The sequence below is a fragment of the Bubalus kerabau genome, chromosome 16 (assembly GCF_029407905.1).
Source record: "Bubalus kerabau isolate K-KA32 ecotype Philippines breed swamp buffalo chromosome 16, PCC_UOA_SB_1v2, whole genome shotgun sequence".
Classification (NCBI taxonomy): Eukaryota; Metazoa; Chordata; class Mammalia; order Artiodactyla; family Bovidae; genus Bubalus; species Bubalus kerabau.
Window position 1 is genome coordinate 31,528,624 of NC_073639.1, and position 25,058 is coordinate 31,553,681.

Genomic DNA, 25,058 nt, shown 5'->3' on the forward strand with positions numbered 1-25,058 from the left:
TACAGTATACTAATGCATATATATAGAATTTAGAAAGATGTTAACAATGACCCTATATGCAAGATAGCAAAAGAGACACAGATGTAAAGAACAGACTTTTGGACTCTGTGGGAGAAGGCAAGGGTGGGATGATTTGAGAGAATAACATTGAAACGTATATTATCATATGTGAAATAGATTGCCAGTCCAGATTTGATGCATGAGACAGGGTACTCAGGGCTGGTGCACTGGGATGACCCTGAGGGATGGGATGGGGAGGGAGGTGGGAGGGGTGTTCAGGATGGAAGACACATGTACACCCATGTCTGACTCATGCCAATGTATGGCAAAAACCACTACAATACTGTAAAGTAATTAGCCTCCAATTAAAATAAATAAATTTTTAAAAATCCATCCATTTAAAAAAAAAGAAAGAAAATACAAATAGCAACTCAGACAAAACGAGGCTACAGAGGAACATTTTCCAAAGGAACAAAAAACCCAGCTTGGACATTAATACATGCATTATTAGTGAGAATAATTCCGGCAAATACTTCTCACTTGCAACCAACCTTTTATAATACATGAAAAAAATATTCTGATAAAAACAAAACTCTAGCTAATAACTCAATAGCAAAACAAAATGCTTCAATAAATCATTAACATTCTTCAATGAAATCAATTCTTAACTAGGCCCTATATGTTTATTCATCTATTTAAATGCAATGATTTGTGGGTCCAAAGTCCTATCATTTTACATTTATTTGACATTTAAATTGATACCATCAAAGCAAGTTCATTCATCATCTATCTATTCAGCACATGATATTATTTAAGAAATGTTTTGCTTTTAATTTATTCACTTATATAGTAGTTTCTCACCTGAAATTTGGAGATTATATTGGAACAATGATCAACTGAAAAAATATCAAACCTTTAAAAAAAGACTAAAATTACAAACTTTTAAAATGAAGGGAGGAGAGCATGTGAATGCTGAACTCAATTCAACTCCTTGCCTAGATAGGTGACATTTGTAAGACAAAACTTAAAAATGAGATCTCAATTTACAATTGTGCAAATGAAAAATGACTTTAAGGTTCTTTGGTGGAAATGACTTTGAAGGCTTCTCTCTGAAAACATTATTTTCATTTTGGGGAACACATAAACCTCTATGTCATAATTCTCAGAGCAGAGAATGTTAGTGTTTTTCCATTGACAAGAAGAAAAAGATCAAGCTTCTGAGTGTTTAACTTCAGGTGGGTTACAGGTCACAGGTGTAAGAACAGAAATTTTTACTGGCAAGTTCCTGCAAAGCTGACTTTTTCCTTTAGCTAAGGGAACCAATTTATTTTTCACTAAAGGGAATAAAAGGAAAATGATTTTGATCTTGGTCTTTCAGTGCTTTAGCAAACACTACAATTATGTATTCCTAAAATTCAGTCAGGATAATTTGTACTTTCTGAGATAACATCCATAAAGTGAAATGATGATGATTTTCAGGCATTTGAAGAATGCATCCCTTGAGTTAAAATTACTTTGTATCTCTTTCTCTTTATAAATATACTGATTTTTTCATGTCTTCATCTTTCATTTTTTCTTCTTTCTGATCTTCTAAATATGGCTTAAGTTATTATTTTCTCCATTTCTGTTAATCAATAATATAAAATAATTTTATAATGCATCTTTAAAATATTCTCTGTCCTGGGCACTTTCACATAATTATACCACTTAATGCTCATAATAATCCATTAAAAGAGTTGATATCAAGCTTATTGTTACTATATGTGAAAAATGATGCTCAGATAAATTATCATGAAATATCAGATATTTAGTAAGAAATGCATACATGCTTTCAATATTAACATTTTACTCCTCCCTGTTTCTGCAAAGTTATCTATCTCTTATAGTATTGTATCTCTTTATTTCTATCCCAGTCTTAGTGTCTACCCTCTCTTGTTCTCATTTTCTCTATGTATCTGTTAGTTGTACTTCCTATGATTTTCTGTTACTTTTTCATTTCTCTTTTTATTTCTCTGCTTAACCTTGTTGGATCTCTATCTGATCTATCTTTAAAACAAATTTGGTAGGGTTTTGGTAGTTATGGAATTAAGTTTTATGCACACTGTTACCATTTTTAAAGAACATAAATCACCTTTTTTCTCTTGCTTTTGTTGCTACAAAATATGTATACCATGTGGCTAGATATATACATATGAGGTGTGTATTCCTTCTAAGATGCCACAGCATCTCTCCCCTTTCTTACCTTACTTTTCCTCTTTTCTCTTTCTTTTCACCCTTTTTCCTCAAGCTCTGCTTTAAGATTTTATTTGCATCTTCCCTGCATGTAAATCCATCAGAAAAGAGAATTAGCATCTGGGTGAGTATAATTACAGACACATACATTTAAGGGTGAAAAAAAAAATGACCTCTATCTCAGAAAACAAAACAAAAAAATAATCAATATTTTCCCTTTTAAAGTTCTATTTTTGGAAATGGTTTCTACTCAGAAAAACAAGCCTGAATATTTAAAGAGCTCTTATTTTTAAAGTCTCTCCTAAAAATAAGGGGTGATTCAAGAAATGAAAACTATCAGTATGGTATGGTATCATTTATTCCTCATTATTTCTTTCTCTCATCCTAATATTTTATTTTATGGTCTTAGCATATTCATATTTATTATAAATAAAAGCATAATTACTGAAAAGAAAATGACAAAAAGTGTGTTCACTTACAAAGAACAGAATGATTGCTCAATTAAGCTATAGCTGCAGGAAAGTAAAAAAATAATTCGTGAAATATGCATGTGAAATGCACCTATACATTTTCCAGGCTCCTGCTTTCTTTCATTTGTATTTCTATGTACAGAATACTGCCCTGCAGAAACAAACAGCCATATTAGACGTCTCTGCACAGCTGCTGGGCAAGGTAAGTTTATTAAAACTTTAGGGTAGCTATTCAAAATACATGCCAACTTTTTCTAATGCCAGGGAAACTAATGAAGTAAAGTGCATATATATATGTTCATTGTATCTTTTCTAATTCACACCTCACACAAACTTCTATATTCTCATCCTGTAGATGCAATGCTTTCTAGAGTTGTCGAACGAAGAGTTGATACATCTGTATATGCATAAATATAGGTAGTGATTAAAACTGCTAGTGAATTGTAGACCAAAATCTAATATAATTTTACAGCAAAAGTTTCTCTACATTTTGCTTCTCTGTAAAGATACATTTTTGGGGGTAGGGAGGCAAATTCTCAAATTAGAAATATATCGACTTCAGGAAATAAAATAAAGATTGTGAACTTATATTTTTATAGTTACACTGGAAATGTTTTATCTAGTTTTTGGCAAGCTTTGAAAATTGAGGACTTAAAAAAAATAAGCTTGTCCATTCATTTAAGTTATGAGCAGTAGTTAAGAAAACATGAATCTGAGTTGGGTTTGTAAACTATCATAGGAGATAAAATGTGTAAAAAGCTGCATAGTCTTGTGCAATGTAACACAATGATGATTATCTACTACTCTACTTAGTATTATTATCTTTATTGTTATTACTGGATTATTGTTAGAAATCATCTCTATACATATTGCTTAGTGAAAATATGTATCAGGGTTATAATTAGGTGGACACTGACCAAAACAGTAAGCACATTGTGTTCCCCTCTGATTTGCCTGTGCGTGTCTATCACTGAGTGTATTATTTTTGGATCCTACCTGTCCGCTGTGGTCAAGAATATGGAATCTGGAGCCAAAGTGTTTGAGATGGAATCCCAGCCATGCCATTTTCAGCTGTGTGATCTTGGGCAAGTCTTGCTCTGTTACAGATCTCCTCTGTAAAATGAAGATAAAAATAGAAGCTTACACATAGGATATTTGTAATGATTCCATGGGTTAATATATACTACTATACTAGTGCATGCTTGGTGCTAGGCACAAGATAGCCTATGTGCCTTTCTTTAACTTTTTTTTTTTTAATCAAGGAAGGTGATAAAGGCAGCATGCATAAAATAAAAAATTAAGTTACATATAATGCCTTAGAATTGTATCTGACATATACTGCTTTCCTGGTAACTGTGAGTAGACAAGCATATCATACATTGAATTATATTGACGTTTGTGCACTGCATTTTTAATTTTCCTATTGCACGGAGACATGTAAGTGGATTAATAGAGGGAAAATAATTATTTTATGCACAAAGTCACTGTGGAAAATATTTTTAGTTCTTTGAAGTGTTTTTTCCACCTCTCGGCTAATTATCAAGTAGCTGCCTGATTGCTGATGACTGATGACTGATGGAGAGGAGGTTCAGCAGGTGCTAATAGTTTGGTTAGCTTAAGTGGTTCTGAGGAAGGAGCCACACATTTCTGAGGCAAACAGAGCTATGAAGATTCTCTCAAGGGCGGTGATTTGCAGGGAACGTGGAAAATTTGTGTTACAAACTGAAAAGAGTGGGATCTGAAGATTGTCTTAAATATAATTACTAATTATAATAATAGTTCTACTTCTGATGATGATGCATAAAAAGGTTCTTTGCATTTTAAACTTTGAGGAGACAAAAGAAAGTTGACAAAAACTTAGAGACAAACCTAACTTGCCTAACCTAATTCTTAAAAAAAAAAACCTCTATAGTTACATATTAAAAAAAAAAAAAAACTGATGTGATAGCACAGGGAACTCTATTAAATGTATTGTAATAACTTATAATTGAAAAGAATCTGAAAAAGAACCAATATATATGTATATGCATAACAATTACTTTGCTGTAAAATTGAAAATCAACTATAGCTCAATAAAAAGTACTTTTAAAAAACTGATGCATATTGAATGGTAAGTAAATCATAATGTTAAAATAGAAATAATGAAGTATAACTACATAATTTTTATTAAATAATTTATTATTTATTAAAACAATGAGACTGTTGGATAATTGTATTAAATTAATGATCATGTTAAGAGACTTAAAAGTTTCATTTTCCACTAGAAGTAGAAATTAATACATTTCATCATTTTTATGTTACTATATAAATACAAGTAAGAATATACTTGACACTTTTTTATAAATAATGTTAAGCTACGGTATCTTTATTTAAAACTAGTATATTATTTTATATTGCTTCTCTGGTGGCTTCGTCAGTAAAGAATCTGCCTGCAATGCAGAAGACCTGGGTTCAATCCCTGTTTCAGGAAGATCCCCTGGAGAAGGGAATGGGTACCCACTCCAGTACTCTTGCCTGGAGAATTCCATGTGGACAGAGGAGCCTGGTGGGCTATCGTCCATGGGGTCGCAAAGATTCGGCCACAACGAGTGACTAACACACACACACTCACACATTTATTATTTTAATGGAAATCTTCAATTAAAATTTCAACACACGTAAATATTGTTGGAAAACTTCTCCCTGCAGTCCATGGGGTCGCTAAGAGTCAGACACGATTGAGCGACTTCACTTTCACTTTTCATTTTCATGCATTAGAGAAGGAAATGGCAACCCACTCCAGTGTTCTTGCCTTGAGAATCCCAGGGACGGGGGAGCCTGGTGGGCTGCCATCTATGGGGTTGCACAGAGTTGGACACGACTGAAGTGACTTAGCAGCAGCAGCAGCAGCAGCAGCAACAACGGCTAAAGACTTCACATTTAGAAATGTGAGTGACAGTCTGGACAGCAGGTGAGCTCTTGCCCACAGCTAACCACCTCTGCAGTTTGTGAGTATCCTCAACACACAGAAGAATGTTAGGAGACAGATTTTTACCACCAACTGCTTTATCAATGCTGAGCTGAAGTATGAGATCCCAGGTTAGCTACACAGCATTCATTCATCTCTTGAACCCAAATCTACATCATATGATTTCAACACACTGTCTTGGCCTACAGGAAAAAAGGAAACAAAACAGAACTCAGCAAGAAGGAAGCAGGGAGGGAGTTGTGGACAAAAGGAACTGATCTCCATGGCCATGCCCCCAAGCTATATGCAAGCTATATACAAAGACTTGTAGAAAGAAAGAGATTAAGATAGCTATTCTACACTAAATGTCTAGGCCTTACTTCATCTTCCTACCATGCAGAGGGCAGAAATGCAATAGAATATCCCACAGGTGTTCACCTTTTAATCCACAGCAAACCTGTTTACTAGTAATTGTCCAATTAGACTCTGACAAGACCATTCAAGCAACGCCCCTCCATGAACATGTACCTGAGAAAAATCTAGGCCAAGTCAGATGTAATAGCCCCTCTCTAGTGATTGAGCATGACTTCTTCCTCCCTGAGCCCACCCCTCACCGCGCTGTGGCATGAATTATTTTTCTCATGCAACTAAAAGACATAGGTAGGGGCAAGATTACAATTAGTTTAAAGATTATCAGCTAAACTTAATTAATCCCTCATGATTCCTGGCATTCTTTTCAGCAAGTAAAATAAACTACTACCAATTTGATCTTCACAAAAGCTTCCTGTAGTAAAGGCTATTTTTGCCCTATTTTACAGATAATGAAATGCTGAGATAAAGAAACTTGATCAAATTTTTATTCCAAGTAAATGGAAGAGCCAGAATTTACTCTGTTTTTCTTTTTTTTTTTTTAATTTTATTTTATTTTTAAACTTTACATAATTGTATTAATTTTGCCAAAGTCATCCCTTTAAAAAGTATACTCCACTATGTCCCACAATTATATAGAACGAGGTCAAATCCCAGACTCTGTTATCCTAGGAAAATTCTATTGACTATATGATAGAATTACTGTGAGAATGGCATTAAGTCATCTATAGGTTCTATCTCTTTGGTCATTGATTTTTTTTTTTTTTTTTTTTTTACCCACTTAACTCCCAAACACTCTCTGCTTGCTTGCCCTTTATCCAAAAGTCCTTAGTTCATCTTTCTCTAGAATGTGTTTCGTGATTACAGAAAATTTCTTCCTTCATAAATAAGTATTTCAAGTCTATTTACCTCTCCACAAACACACCAATTTTATCTCCTAACTTTAACTGAAAATTGACTGTTTTCCCTTTGGCATTTGCAGTTGAATTTTCTCTTTTTTCTTAAACTACTTCACCATGGAATTCCAAAGCCAGGACTGTAGATAGAATATGTGTGTGTGCATGCTCAGTCGCTTCGGTCATGTCCCACTCTTTGTGATCCTATGGACTGTGGCCTGCCAGGCTCCTCTGTCAGTGGAATTCTCCAGGCAAGAATACTGGCATTAGTTGCCAGGCCCTCCTCCAGAGGATCTTCCCAACCTAGGGGTTGAACACGAGATTCCTGAACCTCAGGTGGATTCTTTACTGCTGAGCCAGTGGAGAAGCCCATCGACAGAACATAGAGTATATAAAATTTACAATATATATACACACATAATATTTTATAATGTACATATATACAGTGTGTATATAATACATATAAACCCTATAGACTATATTCTATATTATTTATATTAATCTACATTTTTATTTTCAGTTCCTCAAATATCAAGAGAGTCCATGCGTGTTTACCAGAATATCACTAGAGAATAGACTCATGCCTGGCACTTAATGGGCCTCAAATTCTATTTGCTAAATGAATGACTGAATTAAAACTGAAGTCTCAGGAAATATTTATATCTATCTATCTACATAGGTGTATATATAGATATACATATATAGGGGCTTCCCAGGTGGCACTAGTGGTAAATAACTCACCTGCCAATGCAAGACACTTAAGAGACTTGGATTCGATCCATCTCAGGGTCAGGATGATCCCCTGGAGAAGAAAATGGTAACCCACTCCAGTATCTTTGCCTGGAGAATCCCATGGGCAGAGGAACCCGGCAGGCTACAGACCATGGGTTCACAAAGAGTTGGACATGACTGAGCAGCTGAAAAACAACAATATATAGATATATAAACCCTGAGAGAGGAAAATCAAGGAGAACACAAACTGCTTCCTAGCCTTTATCTCCATAAATATGTAGAAATCCCAATAGCATATAAAAGCTCAACCTGTTTCATCTAGGAAAACAAAAGAACACTAGTGTCTTTGATATTGCTGTGCTTCAGATCTTTAATTTTATGAAAAGCACACCTAGGTCTAATTGCATCCAATTAAGATAAAATGAGAATACATTGTTGATGTTACTGACTTCATAAATCTAATGCTCAATTACAAAATGACTCAAAACCACTGCCAAGATCTAGACAACTGTTGCCTCTCCGAGAATTTCTTTTGCAAAAACAGCCTACATTATAAATCACTTTGTATGCAACAAAGGTCAGTTGTCTATAGTTAATGGAATGTTTTCTTCCAGGATAATTTATGCACATTACCTCTCTTTCATCAGAATATATTTCTGGCTATATATAGCCTGATACTGAAGTGTCTCTACATTTTTAAAGACAAATATTTTAGTGGATGAAGACGTGACTGAAAAAAGTGGAGTGAATTTATTCTATATAGTTAAAATTTAGATTTTAAAATTATTCATAGTAATTATATAAATAATAATAAAGTTTATTTTTTGTTTTTTTTAATTTCAAAACCAGAAAATTCTTAAGATGTCTTTTTAGTATGACATTACTCTAAACAAGGGGATATTCCAAGTTATATATTGGAAGAGCTCTTGGTTTTTGAAACAGGAAAAATGATGAAGTTTAACAGATAACAACATATTTGTAAGAAAATGTACATTTTACAAGTCAAAACTACCCAAGGTTTATGAAAGACAGCCATCTCTGAAACCTCCTTTACCTGAAATATGTGGCCAACCTGATTAAAACAATTTAGAGACAGGTCCTGTGACTCTCCAGCCAAGGAGCATTTCTGAAAGCAATAATGTGAGATGTGCGTGTGCTAAGTTGGTCCAACTCTTTGCTACACCACAGACTGTAGCCCACCAGGCTCCTCTGTCCATGGGATTCTCCAGGCAAGAATACTGGAAGCAAGTTGCCATTTCCTCCTCCTGGGAGGTTTCCCAACCCAGAGATGGAAACCCACGTCTCCTGCATTGGCAGGTAGATTCTTTACTGCAAGCGCCACTTGGGAAGCACCAATGTGAAATGACCTAGGTTTAAATCCCAAACTAACCATATACTACTTGTCAGGTCTTGGTCAAGTTTTCTTACCTCATTTGTAAAATACACTATTCACCAGTTTGCTGTTTTCATGAGGATTAAAATACTTATGACATGTTTAAAATAATACCTGGTTCATAATAATTACTTTTTTAAGGTATAAAAGGGTTAGCAATCTACCCACAAACATCAAAGTCCTTACAGACGTGTCTCAAGTCGTACCTTGACTTATGTCAAAAATAGTAAGAGCTTTGGGGAAATATAGATACTCTAATACTTATTATATCGTTTCCTAATTACATTTTCTTCATCAACCTACTTATCATGCCTAAGACTTTTTTTTTCCCACCTATTTATCTATCATGTACTACTGTTTGAGATTATGATTTTTATAATCTTATCTTTTTATATTAATGCTAAGCAATATTATAAAGGAAACAAACTAATAATAACTGCCTCAACTGAAGTTTCAGGGAAAATGTTTACTACTTTTCAGGACAACTTGGAATGTTTATACTCCAGAAATACATGCGAAAAAAAAAAAGCCTTGATATGTAGTATTTGCCAATTCCTGTGGTATAAATTGTGAATACCTCCACTAAGTGGGATTTCAAGCGACCATAATGATGTGGCTGAATGCAGCATTAAGATAAGCATACATTTGGCTCTCTTGAGCCAGTATGATCTGGTTTCAGTACATCACTGCTTCTACCAAGTGTAGAATGCTCACCAGCTTGTGCCCCATGTACAAAATAACTTTCCCCAAGGGTAGGAAAAAACATCCCCCATTATAGAAAAATTACAACAGCCACAGAAAAACTCATGATGCTACAACGAGTGCAAATTCCAGAGCAACCAATTTCACAAATAGCTCAGACTTAGTCCTAATATCTAAAAAGCATTTTGCAAAGTATAGCGGAGTGGGGAGATAGTATTCTGTAGGACTTAAATGCTGAAAATCTGTGTTTTAAAAATATTCTACTTAGAACAAAATCAAGGAAAAGATGTGGGGTAAATAATGAGAAACTGAAAGCAACAATTGGGCATCAAAACACACATCAGAGAGTGAAGAACAAGATAAATATAAACTGGAAGGGGAAAAAACAACAGTCTGTATTGTATCAGCATTTTTCAGACTTTGCTATGCATACAAATCACCTGGGTTTCTTGATAAATGAAAACTGTAATTCACTAGGCATGGGAAGGGGTCTCAGATTCTGTATTTCTAATAGTTAATACTGATTCTTTTGGTCTCATAGCTACATTTTGAATAGGAAGGTATTAGATTATTTTAGTTACCTTTAGTTTTTTGATGATAAGAAAATGAAAACTAATTCCAGAAAATAAATGCAGAGTTTAAGTAAACAGCTGAATTTTTTTTTTAATTGAAAACTCAGTCATTTTCATGGGGAGTAAGATAGGGAAGAGTTTCTTAGAATGTTCATTTATCAGTTTGATGACTTACCTAGCCAGTTTGAAAAGCTGAAATTAATCTGTTGAGGCTTGACAAGCAGGCAGACTTTTTCTAAGAAGCCATTCTTAGCTCATACGGTGACTGATCACAAGGACTACTCGTGTGAAGAAAATCCGGGGTATCCAAGAGATAAAAGAGATGAATCTCCCCTGGGTGTTTAGGAAAAATGTACAAGGGTCCCTTACTACCCCCTACCTTCTACCAGAGTTGGGAACTGTGGACATCTTTCAAGGCTCCAATGGTACACTGAGTCCAGCTCTAAGTCACTGTTCTCAGTCCACCTGTGGCAGCATGGAGTAAGACATCTAACAACTGTCTCTTCTAAAGAATAAGAGGTCTCAAGCTTCTCACTAGGCTCTGTTAGTATCAGACATTTTAGCATGTGATTCATCCTAACAAGCAATTTCAAGAAAATCAAGTTCTAAATATGTGAGTTCAGGCTGCCGTGCTTGACAGATTATTCTCCAAAGAGCATCTCCTCCGTATTTCACGGGATAACATTTTGAGAGTTAACATATGTGGTTCTGTCTTTGCTTTCTCCTCTGTGTAAATAAAAAGCATGTTCAGCGCTTAGGGACAGTATGTGGCCAACTGCACGCTATTCTGAGCCATGATGGAACCTATTGCAAAAGAAAAATATCAGCAATACTGATCCTGTCTTTGTTTAAAACTGTGATACTTTCATCATGCATTTCTACATTAATTTTGATTTTACATTACATTAAGTATCATTCATCATGATTACAGAGATTTTTGGGGTCCCCTTCAATTTTGTGCCCAAAGTGAATAGCTCACTCATCTCTAGTAGGCAGATGGAAAGACTCCAAAACTTCCTGGTTTGGGTTTTACAAAAACCTAAGCCCACTGTCTACTATGCCGTTTGCAGGAAGGTACAGAGAAGGTATGGAAGAATTTCCTGCACGAGTGGTCAGAAAGTCCTTGAAATGGGGGAGGCAAACAGCTCTGTGTGTTCAAGAATGGCCTGGATGGAAGTTTTAACCCCAGCAATACTCTGTATAAGAGATAAATTTTAAAAAATTAATTTTTCCACATCTAAGGGAGATAAGATTTTAGCCATTGGGATTCTCAGGCTTGGAAAAAGATTCCTATGCTCTGAGGACAGCATAGAAACAGCAGAAAGCCTTGAGCTATGCAAAGACCATGAAATAAAAATAATAAATATCTCCTTGGTGGGATGTTAATGTAAATTGAGGATTGTTAGGGGGTTACTAGAAATAAAGGAGGCTAAACTTTTTTATGATTTCAGCAGACTGTGTAGCTATGTGTTTGCTGAAGAGGGGCTTAAAGAATAATAAAGAAATGTGTTATTTCTTGTACATCTTGGACCAAAATTCATACCGTATATCCATGTATGCTTCAATCTGATGATTCAGCTTTTTAAGTAGCATCTAGACCCTGGTTGGGGAAAGCCTAAGTAGCATTTGAAATAGCCTACTTCACGGAAGCCTACTTCTTTATGGGTATATTGTGCTGTGTGTGCTTAGTTGCTCAGTCGTGTCCAACTCTTTGCAACCCCATAGACTGTAGCCCACCAGGCTCCTCTGTCCATGGCGAGTATCCAGGCAAGAATACTGGAGTGGGCTGCCATGTCCTCCTCCAGGATGTGTATATTAGATATTATAAATATTATTATAATTATTGCTCCTGGGTCCAAACAGCTTCTAGGAATATCACTTTTTCAATCTTCCTGAAAAAAAGAGGATCCAATTGCCATGATTATATTGCCGGACCACAACTCCTAGGCCCCTAGGCGACTGGATCTGAATGGACCTGCACCCATATGAATGGATTCTAAGGCTAAGCTGATGGCACTGAACTATTTTGAAAATCTGTAATAAGAACACCCTCACAGATCAAGTAAGCCAGTTAGAATGTGAAGGGCACTAGAATCTAAGAGCCATGTAGAATCAGGGATGATGAAGTCAGTACTAGGAATCTGTAGGATTTATACAGGATACATTTATGGGGAGAAAGAGAAAGAGAAAGTGAAAGTGACCTGTGGCGGATTCATTTTGATATTTGGCAAAACTAATACAATTTTGTAAAGTTTAAAAATAAAATAAAATTAAAAAAAAAAAAAAAAAGAAAGTCGCTCAATCATGTCCAGCTCTTTGTGTCCCCATGGACTGTATAGTCCATGGAATTTTCCAGGTCAGAATACTGGAGTGGGTTGCTTTTCCCTCCTCCAGGGGATATTCCCAAGCCAGGGATCAAACCCAGGTCTCCCTCTTTGCAGGCAGATTCTTCACCAGCTGAGCCACAAGGGAAGCCCAAGAATACTGAAGTGGGTAGCCTATCCCTTCTCCAGTGGATCTTTCCAACCCAGGAAACAAACCAGGGTCTCCTGCTTTGCAGGCAAATTCTTTAACAACTGAGCTATCAGGGAAGCCATGGGGAGAAAGAGAAGTCCCGTAAAACTGAGAAACCCACTCAATAGACAGAAGTGAAGTTGAGATATACAGAGCAAAGGTGAGGTTAAAAAAAAAAAAAAAACAAATAGAGACGACATTATATTATTTGAGTATATTTATCCATTAACTTGGGCTTCTTAGGTGGCACTAGTAGTAAAGAACCCACCTGCCAATGCAGGAGATGTAAAAGACATAGGTTTGATCCCCGGGTCAGGAAGATGCCCTGAAGGAGGGCACAGCAACCTATTCCAGCATAAATTTTGCCTGAAGATTCACATGGACAGAGGAGCCTGGCTGGCTGCAGTCCATAGGGTTGCAAACAATCCGAATGTCTGAGCATGCACTCATGCACATGCACTAACTCCCACTGGCTCCTGGTTGAAAATTCTCCTGGGGAGAATGTACTCCAATCCTCACGTCTGTCCTGCTGCATACAACTGTGTGACTGCAGAGGACTCTGGAAGCCAGAGAAAGCCAAACAATCACAGTTCAGTTCAGTTGCTCAGTCATGTCCGACTCTTTGCAACACCAGGGACTGCAGCCTCAGTGAGGTCATCCAATCATTTCACCCTGTCACCCCCTTTTTCTCCCACCTTCAATCTTTCCCAGCATCAGGATCTTTTCAATGAATCAGTTCTTCACATCAGGTGGCCAAAGTTTTGGAGTTTCAACTTCAGCAACAGTTCTTCCAATGAATATTCAGGACTGATTATCCTTTAGGATGGACTGGCTGGATCTCCTTGTGGTCCAAGGGACTCTCAAGAGTCTTCTCCAAAACCACAGATCAAATGCATCAAGTTTTCAGCACTCAGCTTTCTTTATAGTCCACTCTCACATCCATACATGAATACTAGAAAAATCATAGCTTTGACTAGATGGACCTTTGTTGGAAAAGTAATGTCTCTGTTTTTTAATATACTGTCTAGGTTTCTCATCTGAGCAGGCAATGGCACCCCACTCCAAGTACTTTTGCCTGGAAAATCCCATGGACGGAGGAGCTTGGTAGGCTGCAGTCCATGGGGTCGCAAAGAATTGAACACGACTGAGCGGCTTCACTTTCACTTTTCACTTTCATACATTGGAGAAGGAAATGGCAACCCACTCCAGTGTTCTTGCCTGGAGAATCCCAGGGACGGGGGAGCCTGGTGGGCTGCTGTCTATGGGGTTGCACAGAGTCTGACATGACTGATGCGACTTAGCAGCAGCAGGTTTCTCATAGCTTTTCTTCCAAGGAGCAAGTGTCTCTCAATTTCATGGCTGCAGTGACCATCTGCAGTGATTTTGGAGCCCCCCAAAATAAAGTCTGACACTGTTTCCATTGTTTCCCCATCTATATACAATGAAGTGATGAGACCAGATGCCATGATCTTAGTTTTCTGATTGTTGAGTTTTAAGCCAACTTTTTCACTCCTCTTTCACTTTCATCAAGAGGCTCTTTATTCTTCTTTGCTTTCTGCCATAAGGGTGGTGTCATCTGCATATCTGAGGTTATTGATATTTCTCATGGCAATCTTGATTCCAGCTTGTGCTTTACCCAGCCAGGCATTTCGCATGATGTACTTTGCATATAAGTTTAAGAAGCAGGGTGACAGTATACAGCCTTGATGTACTCCTTTCCCGATTTGAAACTAGTTTGTTGTTCCATGTCCAGTTCTAACTGTTGCTTCTTGACTTGCATACATATTTCTCAGGAGGCAGGTAAGGTGGTCTAGTATTCTGTCTCTTGAAGAATTTTCCACAGTTTATTCTGATCCACACAGTCAAAGGCTTTGATGTAGTCAATAAAGCAGAAGTAGATGTTTTTCTGGAACTCTCTTGTTTTTTCAATGATCCAACATATGTTAGCAATTTGATCTCCAGATTCTCAATCTTTTCTAAAACCAGCTTGAAAAAAAATAAATAAATAAAAATAAAACCAGCTTGAATATCTGGAAATTCACAGTTCATGTGCTATTGAAGTCTGGCTTATAGATATAGAATTTTGAGCATTACTTTGCTAGCATGTGAGATGAGTGCAATTGTGTGGTAGTTTGGCATTGCCTTTCTTTGAGATTGGAATGAAAATTGACCTTTTCCAGTTCTGTGGCCACTGCTGAGTTTTCCAAATTTTCTGGGATACTGAGTGAAGCACTTTAACAACATCATCTTTTTGAAATAGCTCAAGTGGAATTCCATCACCTCCACTAGCTTTATTCATAGTGATGTGGCTCACTTGACTTCGCATCCCAGGATGTCTGGCTCTAGGTAAGTGATCACACCATCATGGTTATCTGGGTCATGAAAATCTTTATTGTATAGTTCTCCTGTGTATTCTTGCCACCTCTTCTTAATATCTTCTGCTTCTGATAGTTCCACACCAGAAGCTGTTTCTGTACTTCATTGTGCCCTTCTTTGCATTAAATGTTCCTTTGGTATCTCTAATTTTCTTGAAGAGATCTCTAGTCTTTCCCATTCTATTATTTTCCTCTCTTTCTTTGCACTGATCACTGAGGAAGACTTTCTTATCAGTCTTTGCTATTCTTTGGAACTCTGCATTCAAATGGGTATATGTTTCCTTTTCTCCTTTTCCTTTAGCTTCCCTTCTTTTCTCAGCTATTTGTAAGGCCTCCTCAGACAGCCATTCTGCTTTTTTGCATGTCTTTTTCTTGGCGATGGTACTGATCTCCATGTCCTGTACAATGTCATGAACCTCTGCCCATAGTTCCTCAGGCACTCTGGCTATCAGATCCAATCCCTTGAATCTATTTGTCACTTCCACTGCATATTTGTAAGGTATTTAATTTAGGTGATACCTGAATGGTCTAGTGGTTTTCCCTACTTTCTTCAATTTAATTCTGAATTTGGCTCTTGGTCTTATTTTTGCTAATTGTATAGAACTTTCCCATCTCTTACTATAAAGAATATAATCGATCTCATTTTGGTATTGACCATCTGGTGATATCCATGTGTAGAGTTTTCTCTTGTGTTGTTGGAAGAGGATGTTTGCTATGACCAGTGAGTTCTCTTGGCAAAACTCTGTTAGCCTTTGACCTGCTTCATTTTGTACTCCAAGGCCAAACTTGCCTATTACCAGGTATCTCTTGACTTCCTACTTTTTCATTCCAGTTCCCTATAATGAAAAGGACATCTTTTGTGATGTTAGTTCTAGAAGGTCTTGTAGATCTTCATAGAACCATTCAACTTCAGCTTCTACAGCATTACTGGTCAGGGCATAGTCTTAGGTTACTGTGATATTGAATGCTTTGCCTTGGAAATGAACAGAGATCTCTTTGTCACTTTTGAGACTGCATCCAAGTACTGCATTTTGGACTCTTGTTGACTATGATGGCTACTCCATTTCTTTGAAGGGATTCTTGCCCACAGCAGTAGATATAATCATTATCTGAGTTAAATTCACCCATTCCAGTCTATTTTAGTTCACTGATTCCTAAAATGTTGATGTTCACTTTTGCCATCTTCTGTTTGACCAGTTCAAATTTGCCTTGATTTATGGACCTAACATCCCAGGTTCCTATGCAATATTGCTTTTTAAAGCATCAGACTTTACTTCCATCCCCAGTCACATCCACAACTCTATGTTGTTTTGCTTTGGCTCTTTTTTTTTTTTTTTCTTTCTGGAGTTATTTCTCCATTCTTCTGCAGTAGCATATTGGTCACCTACTGACCTGGGGAGTTCATATTTTGGTGTCGTATCTTTTTGACTTTCCATATTATTTATGGGGTTCTCAAGGCAAGAATACTGCCTTGCCATCCATTCCCTTCTCCAGTGAACCACATTTTTTCAGAACTCTCCATCATGATCTGTCCATCTTGGGTGGCCCTACACGGCATGGCTCATAATTTCATTGAGTTAGACAAGGCTGTGGTCCATGTGATTAGTTTGGTTAGTTTTATGTGACTGTTGTTTTTTATTATGCCTGCCCTCTGATGGATAAGGATAAGAGGCTTATTGAAACTTCCTGATGGTGAGAGTGACTGAAGGGGAAACTGGGTCTTGTTCTGATGGGCTGATGGGCGGGGCCATTCTCAGTAAATCTTTAATCCAATTTTCTGTTGATGGATGGGGCTGTGTTCCCTCCCTGTTGTTTGACCTGAGGCCAAACTATGGTGGAGGTAATGAACATAACAGTGACCTCCTCCAAAAGGTTCCATGCACTGCTGCACTCAGTGCCCCCAATGCTGTATCAGGCCACTTCCAACCCATGCCTCCACCAGAGACTCCTGGACACTCACGGGCAAGTCTGGGTCAGTCTCTTGTGGGGCCACTGCTCCTTTCTCCTGGGTCCTGGTGGGCACAATATTTTCTTTGTGCCCTCCAAGAGTCTGTTTCCCCAGTCCTGTGTAAGTTCTGGGGGCTCTATGATGGGGTTAATGGTGATCTCCTCCAAGAGGGCTTATGCCATACCCAGGTCTGCTGTACCCAGAGCCCCTGCCCCTGAGGTAGGCCACTGCTGACCCATACCACCACAGGAGACACTCAAACACAGTTCTGGCTCAGTGTCTTTGGGGTCTCTGGGTCCTGGTGCACACAAGGTTTGTCTGAGCCCTCTAAGTGTATCTGGTGGGTTGGGGGTCTGATTCTAAACATGATTTTGCCCCTCCTACAGTCTTGCTGGGGCCTCACCTTGGATCCAACATTCTCCTGTCAGTGGTTGTTCATCAGCATGTTGTAATTTTGGAATTTTCCCAGAATAAGATGAGTGCACGTCCTTCTACTCTGCCATCTTGTATACACTTATAGCAAATGGAAATTAGACCAGCATGTGGAGAAATGTTAAGTACCAGGGAAGGGGAGTGGGGGTTTAGACTTATTTACTATTTCTCCAAAGTCAAAAAAATTAAAAGAACTTAAAATGAGAAAAATGTAGTCACACTTGGTTTTAGGAGGAAATAACCAAGGAGAGAGTAGTGAGCTCAGGCATGGGGCCAGCAAAAGCTTCCCTGCTCTAATCGCATGCACTGAAGTATACATGGCAAAATTATGAAAGGGCTGAACATGGATAACATTAAAGGCTGAAGCACTTCATACTGCATGCATCATATTTATGTGCTAACCTAAACATAAGTCTGTGTTTCAATTTCCTTCTGAGATATGACTGAAGTTTATACTCTGAACTAGGCCATGGTACAAAAGAAAGGATTACTGCACTCACTGGAAGCCACATCTACCTCAAACGAAAAACTGCTTTGACTACAAAAGTATATTTTCAGAGGTGAGAGGTTGGGGGCCTATAGGGAAAATGAAGTCTGCAGCCTGCAAATAATTGAAGCTAATCTGAAAGCCATTCTGTAGCAACATACTGGGCAACTGAATTATTCCACTGGGAATTTTAAAACCAGTTACTACGCCAACTACTTTTCAGGTCTAAGAGATGCTTTAAAGTGGCCTGTGAATTCCATTTAATGGGTATGCATTCTGAGAAGATGTGGCCAAGGTACTGATGGCCTTATACTAGAAAGTAAAAATTTCTATTCAAAGTTAAAAATGTTAAGAGATTTTAAAGAGAGACTACTGCATTTAAAAATTATATCAATTGCAATTTTATTAATTTTTAAACTAAATATTTTTATGAAAAATATCACTAGGTAAGTAGATTAATCTAATAGTGCCCAAGAAAAACATTGCAAGTGATTTTCTTAAAGATATGTTGTTTATTAGGTCATACCTTGTAGAGCCATACCTTTTCATAACAAATTATAGTATTTGTGAGGTGACTGAGTTAAAGATAAAATATTTAAAAGTAGTAGGTACAAATGTATTACAAATATTTGCAATGTCATCAAGATTAAATGAGAGAGATATGCTGATCAGCTAGACATAAGTTTAGCAAAATAGTTCGTATGGTTTTTGATTCTGTAACTATTATGTAACTTACCATGAATGTCCAATGTGAGGATTTTTTCCCCCTATTTTGATCTAGTGGTATAACCAAATTTTTTTCTTTAAAGAAACAGTACAAGAGCAATTCTTAAACCCTCTCCTCAATCATTAGTTCTTAAATATAGATCTTTTAATTCATTCTCAGGAACTGAGCTTATTTCTGACTTTTCTGCCGTTTGATCACATTCCCTCTCCACATTCTAGGAAACATTCCTTTAGTGGAACTTATTCTGCCCATCCCCCTACTGATCATCATTATCTATGAATATAACTTCCCACATAATCATTTCAGATTGATCACTGAGGCTAGAATCCAGCATATGAATGGAAACAAAGAAATTCTGTGATCAGGGAGACCAATTAGGAGTACTGTGAGAGTTCAGCAAATAATGATAATAATCAAGCCCTGAATTACATGACAAGGCTAAGGAATTAGAGAGCAGAGCATTGTTGCTGAGTATGTGAGTAAATCTACACAGGTGCCCAGAGTTTTGCCCTTGGCAACTGAAAGGTGCCACTCATTGAGATAGAGTCACAGGCAGCACAGAAGTGTCTTTCTATGGTTCTGTGAATGTGTGCATGCCATGGAGGTAGAATGGGTGGCATTCTCACCATGCTCATTTCATCTGATTTATATATTTGTAGATTACATACATTTTGTCCCTCTTTAGTATTATCCTTTCACAATATGGCAGAGCTGTCTGGTCCTTTACTCTAATTTCCTTCACATGAAGGTCAACTGGAATCATTATCAGCCCTTGGAATTTTGTTCCCAATATATGTAAAATTTAACATGATATTTTCCTGAGGTTGTCCTCACTATAGTCTACACATTTAGAACTATATTGAAAATCTGAACCAAAAGCTGGCCAAATTCCAATATGGAGGACATCCCAATATAAATGGGAAATTTGATTCATTTGTGTTTAAAAGTCACATTGCCAGTGCCGGGGTCCAGCCCCGGCTGATCCAGGGTATTCGAAGCGGGGACGGCGTCAGGGACCTATTTATTTATAAATATTTATCAAAGATATAAATAGTAATAGAATGAGGATAGCTCAGTAGGAAAATTCAGTGAAGAAAAGAGGCTGAGTAGCTTGGTTTACGCGGGAGACCAATAAAACTTCAAGACAAGAAGTTTGCACCACTTACGTAGGCTGCAGGCGTCCTTCCGTTCTCCCGAAGGAGAGGAGACACTGAGGCCTCCCCGGTCGGATCTTAGAAGCCCAGGCATAATTAGCAAGCATGGCGGGTTCCGCACTCCAGATGGAAACTCAGCCAGAATTTGAGAGAGAGCGCGACATGGGGAGACCAAGTTTCGGTGAACAAGGCCCGCACTTTATTATCCAAAGCAGTTTTTATACCTTAAGTTGTGCATAGAGGATAATGGGGGAAGGGGTGGAGACATGGAAGGACAGCAGTTCCTGGTCCTAATCAAATCCAGGCTTTCAAACTTATCATATGCAAAAGTTCAGGTGAATTACATCATCTTCTGGCCCGGAGGCCTGTTAACATTTTAAGAAACTTATTTTTCTCTAAAGGTGAGTATTCCAAAGTCAGGCACCAGCCTCCAAAAAAGCATTGGATGAGTTACAAGCTGGAATCAAGATTGCCAGGAAAAATATCAACAACCTCAGATATGTGGATAATATCACTCTAAAGGCAGAAAGTGAAGAGGAACTAAAGAACCTCTTGATGAGGGTGAAGGAGGAGAGTGAAAATGCTCACTTAAAGCTAAATATATATATAAAAAAAACTAAAAAAAAAAAAAAAAGCATTGGACAAAGCTGCATTCCTATAGGGCAAAGGTGAGGTGGGCTCAATCAAGAAAAGAATTAACTCAAGGGTCCAAGGTTACAAACATTGAGGCTACTACTTACATTTCTATACACCCATTATATCAATCAATACACTGCCAACGACACAGTAGGTACAGAGTATGGAGACTTAGCAGCAAACATTGGCTCAATAAGTGAAAAACCCTTCACCAATACAATTTCTAATCAATCTTTTAACTACTCAAAGGAATCTGTGTTTAGACAGTTTAGAACATCTCCTGCCTCTCACAGTTGGGAGGCTCTGAACAATCACATGTGGCTGGAAAAACCTATTCAGGCAGGCTAGAGGATTTCCAAAGGAGTTTGTAGGTTGAAACACTGTCACACCCAGGAATTATTAACTGGAGCTGTAAGCTAACTCTTTTTTCAGAGAGAGGTAGTGGGGGACTGCCCCCATAAAGTCAGAGGTGTAGGTGAAAGCACAAAGCTGAAAGTAGGCAGACTCTGGTTTGGGGGTAGATGCTCGAGAATTTCCAGGGGGACTCCTGAGGCTCAATCCCACCTTTGCGTGTGCCGAGCCTCCTTCCTCATGACCTTTGCCATGGGCGGAGCTCCTGCTCCCAGCAGTGATAGAGTTCCAGTTGAGCTATTCCAGATCCTGAAAGATGATGCTGTGGAAAGTGCTGCACTCAATATGCAATATGCACTCAATATACCCGCTCCCGGCATGCCAGCCTCACTCCAGAAGAAAAGCAAATGATATTATTATTTAAAAAATCAAACTCAGTTACCAACTTTTAAACTGATCTGGTCATTCTGTCAGTGAGAGTGTTGGTCAATATTTCTGCCAAAATATGAAAGTTCAAAACAATAAAAATAATAGGAAAAGGAAATGTGATAATCCATTTCTGTGAAACATATAGGTCCAGAGTAGTTAAAAGCACACATAACAGTATCAGGGCCCAGTGGCTCCTTGGGTTCTAAAGTTTGACCTCTTCTAATGCAAATCCAAGGCCCAAGCTATATGGTTTTGGTTAATTTACCTATGTTTTTAAAAACCCAGTTTTTTCATCTATAAAAATGAGATAATAGTGACCTCTACTTCAGTTGAAACTCTGTGATACTAAAATGATATTGATGTAACACAAACTGAAAAAAACCTTGATGCTGGGATGAATTTAAGCAGAAGGATAAGGGGACGACAAGAGAATGAGGTGGTTGGATGGCATCACCAACTTAATGGACATGAATTTGAGCAAGCTGTAGGAATTGGTGATGGACAGGGAAGCCTGGCGTGCTGCAGTCCATGGGGTTATAAAGAATTGGACATGACTGAGAGACTGAACCGAACTTAACACAAACTGTCTTGTACTAGTAAGTGTTATTATTTATGATACTATTATAATTAGGCTACAAAGCAATATGTTATTATATATATGTCCAAATTTCATATTTGTGAAGGAATTCTTCACTTCTCATGAGTCCTTTGTCATTTATACATGTGGCCAAAATATCTCACATTGTGACTTATCTTTTCTCTGTTAATTTCATTAGCAGACATTTGTAATTTTAATGAAATGCAATTTTTTTTCAGTGTTTACCTTACCTTACCTTGCAGTCATGAAGTGGAAACGAAGGAAATGAAATAATTCAGGGGGACATACTGATAAGCTAGATGGAGAAAGAGAAATCAAGAAAAATGTCTACGTTTTTGAAATGAGTAATTGTGTCATCAGTGATATCATCAACTGTAATGGGGAAAATCCTAGAAATAGATACAATCAAAGTTGTATTTTGAATATGTTAGGTTTAAAATAGTCCTTATCTATTTTGCAGATAATGTGGTTGGCTATATGTCTCATGTTCATGGGAATGCTAGTAAAATGGATTTAAATTTGGCCACAAGATACTTAAAGATGTGGTATTAAATGAGATTTCCTAAGAAATAAGTTGATAATCAGAGAAGAAAGTGCAAGAATAATGCTAAGATATACCTGAGTTTTGGAGAAGGCGATGGCATCCCACTCCAGTACTCTTGCCTGGAAAATCCCATGGATGGAGGAGACTGGTAGGCTGCAGTCCATGGGGTCGCGAAGAGTCGGACACGACTGAGAGACTTCCCTTTCACTTTTCACTTTCATGCGTTGGAGAAGGAAATGGCAACCCACTCCAGTGTCCTTGCCTGGAGAATCCCAGGGACGGGGGAGCCTGGTTGGCTGCTGTCTACGGGGTCACACAGAGTTGGACACAACTGAAGTGACTTAGCAGCAGCAGCAGCAGCATACCTGAGTTTAAAGGTTTAGGGAAAGAAACTTGCAAAAGAGACTAAGTATTTTGTTGTGAAAAAAAAAAAAAAAAATCAGGACTGGTTCATGACAAAATCTAAGAAAGAAAAGTAAGGCAAGAATGATGCTGCTGAGATGTCAAATAAGACAAAATCAGGTAAGTGTTAATGGACATGGCAACAACAACAAAAAAAGTTATTTTTGATATTGACAAAAGCAATTTCAATAGGTTGCCTAGAGAGAAAGAAAGTGAGTGAAGAAGTGAATAAAATGAGGTCAGATGCAAATCTCAAAAGTATGTCCTGTAGTACAGAAGACAATAAAAATAGAGAAGTATTTAGAGGAGAACATGGAATCAAGAGAATTCTTTTAAATTTTATAAAAGGTAAAGAGAAATGTTCTGAAGTGGCAAGATAGCCAGAGCTCAACGGAAAAGGAGTTAAGACCAGATACGAAAGTAAACGTGTGTTCCATTATGAGCAGGGAAGCCATGGTATGTAGCTACAGTACTTGGTTTGTTGGTAGACAGAACAGTAAGAGTACTGAATTACATTTTATAAAAACCATTCTAGTTGCAGTATGGAGAATGGATTGCAGTGATTATTTTAATATTTAAAGTGAGATATGGTGAGAACCTAAGCTAGGTGAAAATCAGAGGTGATAGAGGAAGGAAGTTGATAGACATTAAAAAGAAAATAGAGTTGGGTCTTCCCTGGCAGTCCAGTGGTTAAGACTTGCACTGCAGGGAGCACAGGTTCAATTCCTGGTTGGGGATCTAAGTGTCCACAAGCCACACAGTGTAGGCCAAGGACATAAAAATTAAAATAATACAAAATATGTTTTAAAGAGAACAGACTTAAGTTGCTTATTGGATTAGAGGCAGAGAAGTTATAGGTTAAAAAGAATCTGAAGATGATTTCTACTTACTTCCTATGAGACAAGTGATGGCTTCTAGCTAAAGAATACTAGAGTGAGGAAGGGGGGAAGTTGAGAAGAAAAAACAATTCTTATTTAATCACAAAGATTTTGAGGCGCCTGGGAGATGTGCCGGAGAAGGCGACGGCACCCCACTCCAGTACTCTTGCCTGGAAAATCCCATGGAAGGAGGAGCCTGGTAGGCTGCAGTCCATGGGGTCGCTAGGAGTCGGACACGACTGAACGACTTCACTTTCACTTTTCAATTTCATGCACTGGAGAAGAAAATGGCAACCCACTCCAGTGTTCTTGCCTGGAGAATCCCAGGGACGGGGGAGCCTGGTGGGCTGCCATCTATGGGGTCGCACAGAGTCGGACATGACTGAAGAAACGCAGCAGCAGCAGGGAGATGTGCAGGTGACTCTCACATATATGCTTTCCTTTTAATTCTGTTATTATAGACCCAGAATCAAGTCTACATGCTATATACATGCTACATGCTATATATGTTTTTATTTCAATGAAAAATAATGACCAGCTTGCCTTTTTAATTATGACTTGTTTAGCTTCTAGACATATAAAAAAATTAAATGCATTTTACAAATCAGTACAGAAATTGCTACTATTAAACAAACCTGAAAACACCTAATCTAATGTTCCATATCAAAACAAGGTAGCAGTGCCTCGAGTAAAGGTAATAGAGTCAGACCCAGCCACACTAAGGCTGGTTATTAAAATAACTGATTGTGAGAGTATAGGTTACTTATCTAGTACAGGTTACTTATATAAAACTTATAAAAAAGATATAAACTGCATTTCATTCATCTAATTGATATTATGACCAATGTATAAGCAGGGATATAGTTAGAATTTCCATTTCCCATCTTGACAGTCAAACATTTATTTTTGTATACATATTACATATACATTGCAATTGTATGCAAATGATAGCCTAGAGAACATTTTTGTAGAAATTGGAATTTCTGTTGTTGTTTCACCCATGCTTAAGACTGGAATGAAAGTAATACATTTTAATTTCTAATGTGATTCATTTCATTTTCAGGAAGATTGTATCTTGCCTAAGGAAGATACGTTCCTTTTTATGGATATTTCTCTTTCATGAAATTATTTAGTTTCACCAAAGTTTAGGTAAGGAGATAGCAATGCATCAGGAACATATTTTTAGCTCTGCTGTGGAATCTTCCAGATAATTTAAACTTAATTATGACATCTTGTTTCAATGTTTAATTGATACTATCTTTCTATTAAT

General features: G+C 37.5%; 1 long non-coding RNA gene across 1 annotated transcript; it reads right to left on the minus strand.

Annotated features, from left to right (window-relative positions):
* Nucleotides 1–354: 354 nt before the first annotated feature.
* LOC129629968 (uncharacterized) lies at nt 355–4,289 on the minus strand. The gene is made up of 4 exons (XR_008703440.1): nt 4,081–4,289; nt 3,699–3,815; nt 2,243–2,317; nt 355–1,624 (listed from the first exon to the last, which is right to left on the minus strand). It is a non-coding gene; the product is annotated as an uncharacterized LOC129629968 (long non-coding RNA).
* Between the last annotated feature and the right edge of the window lie 20,769 nt (nt 4,290–25,058).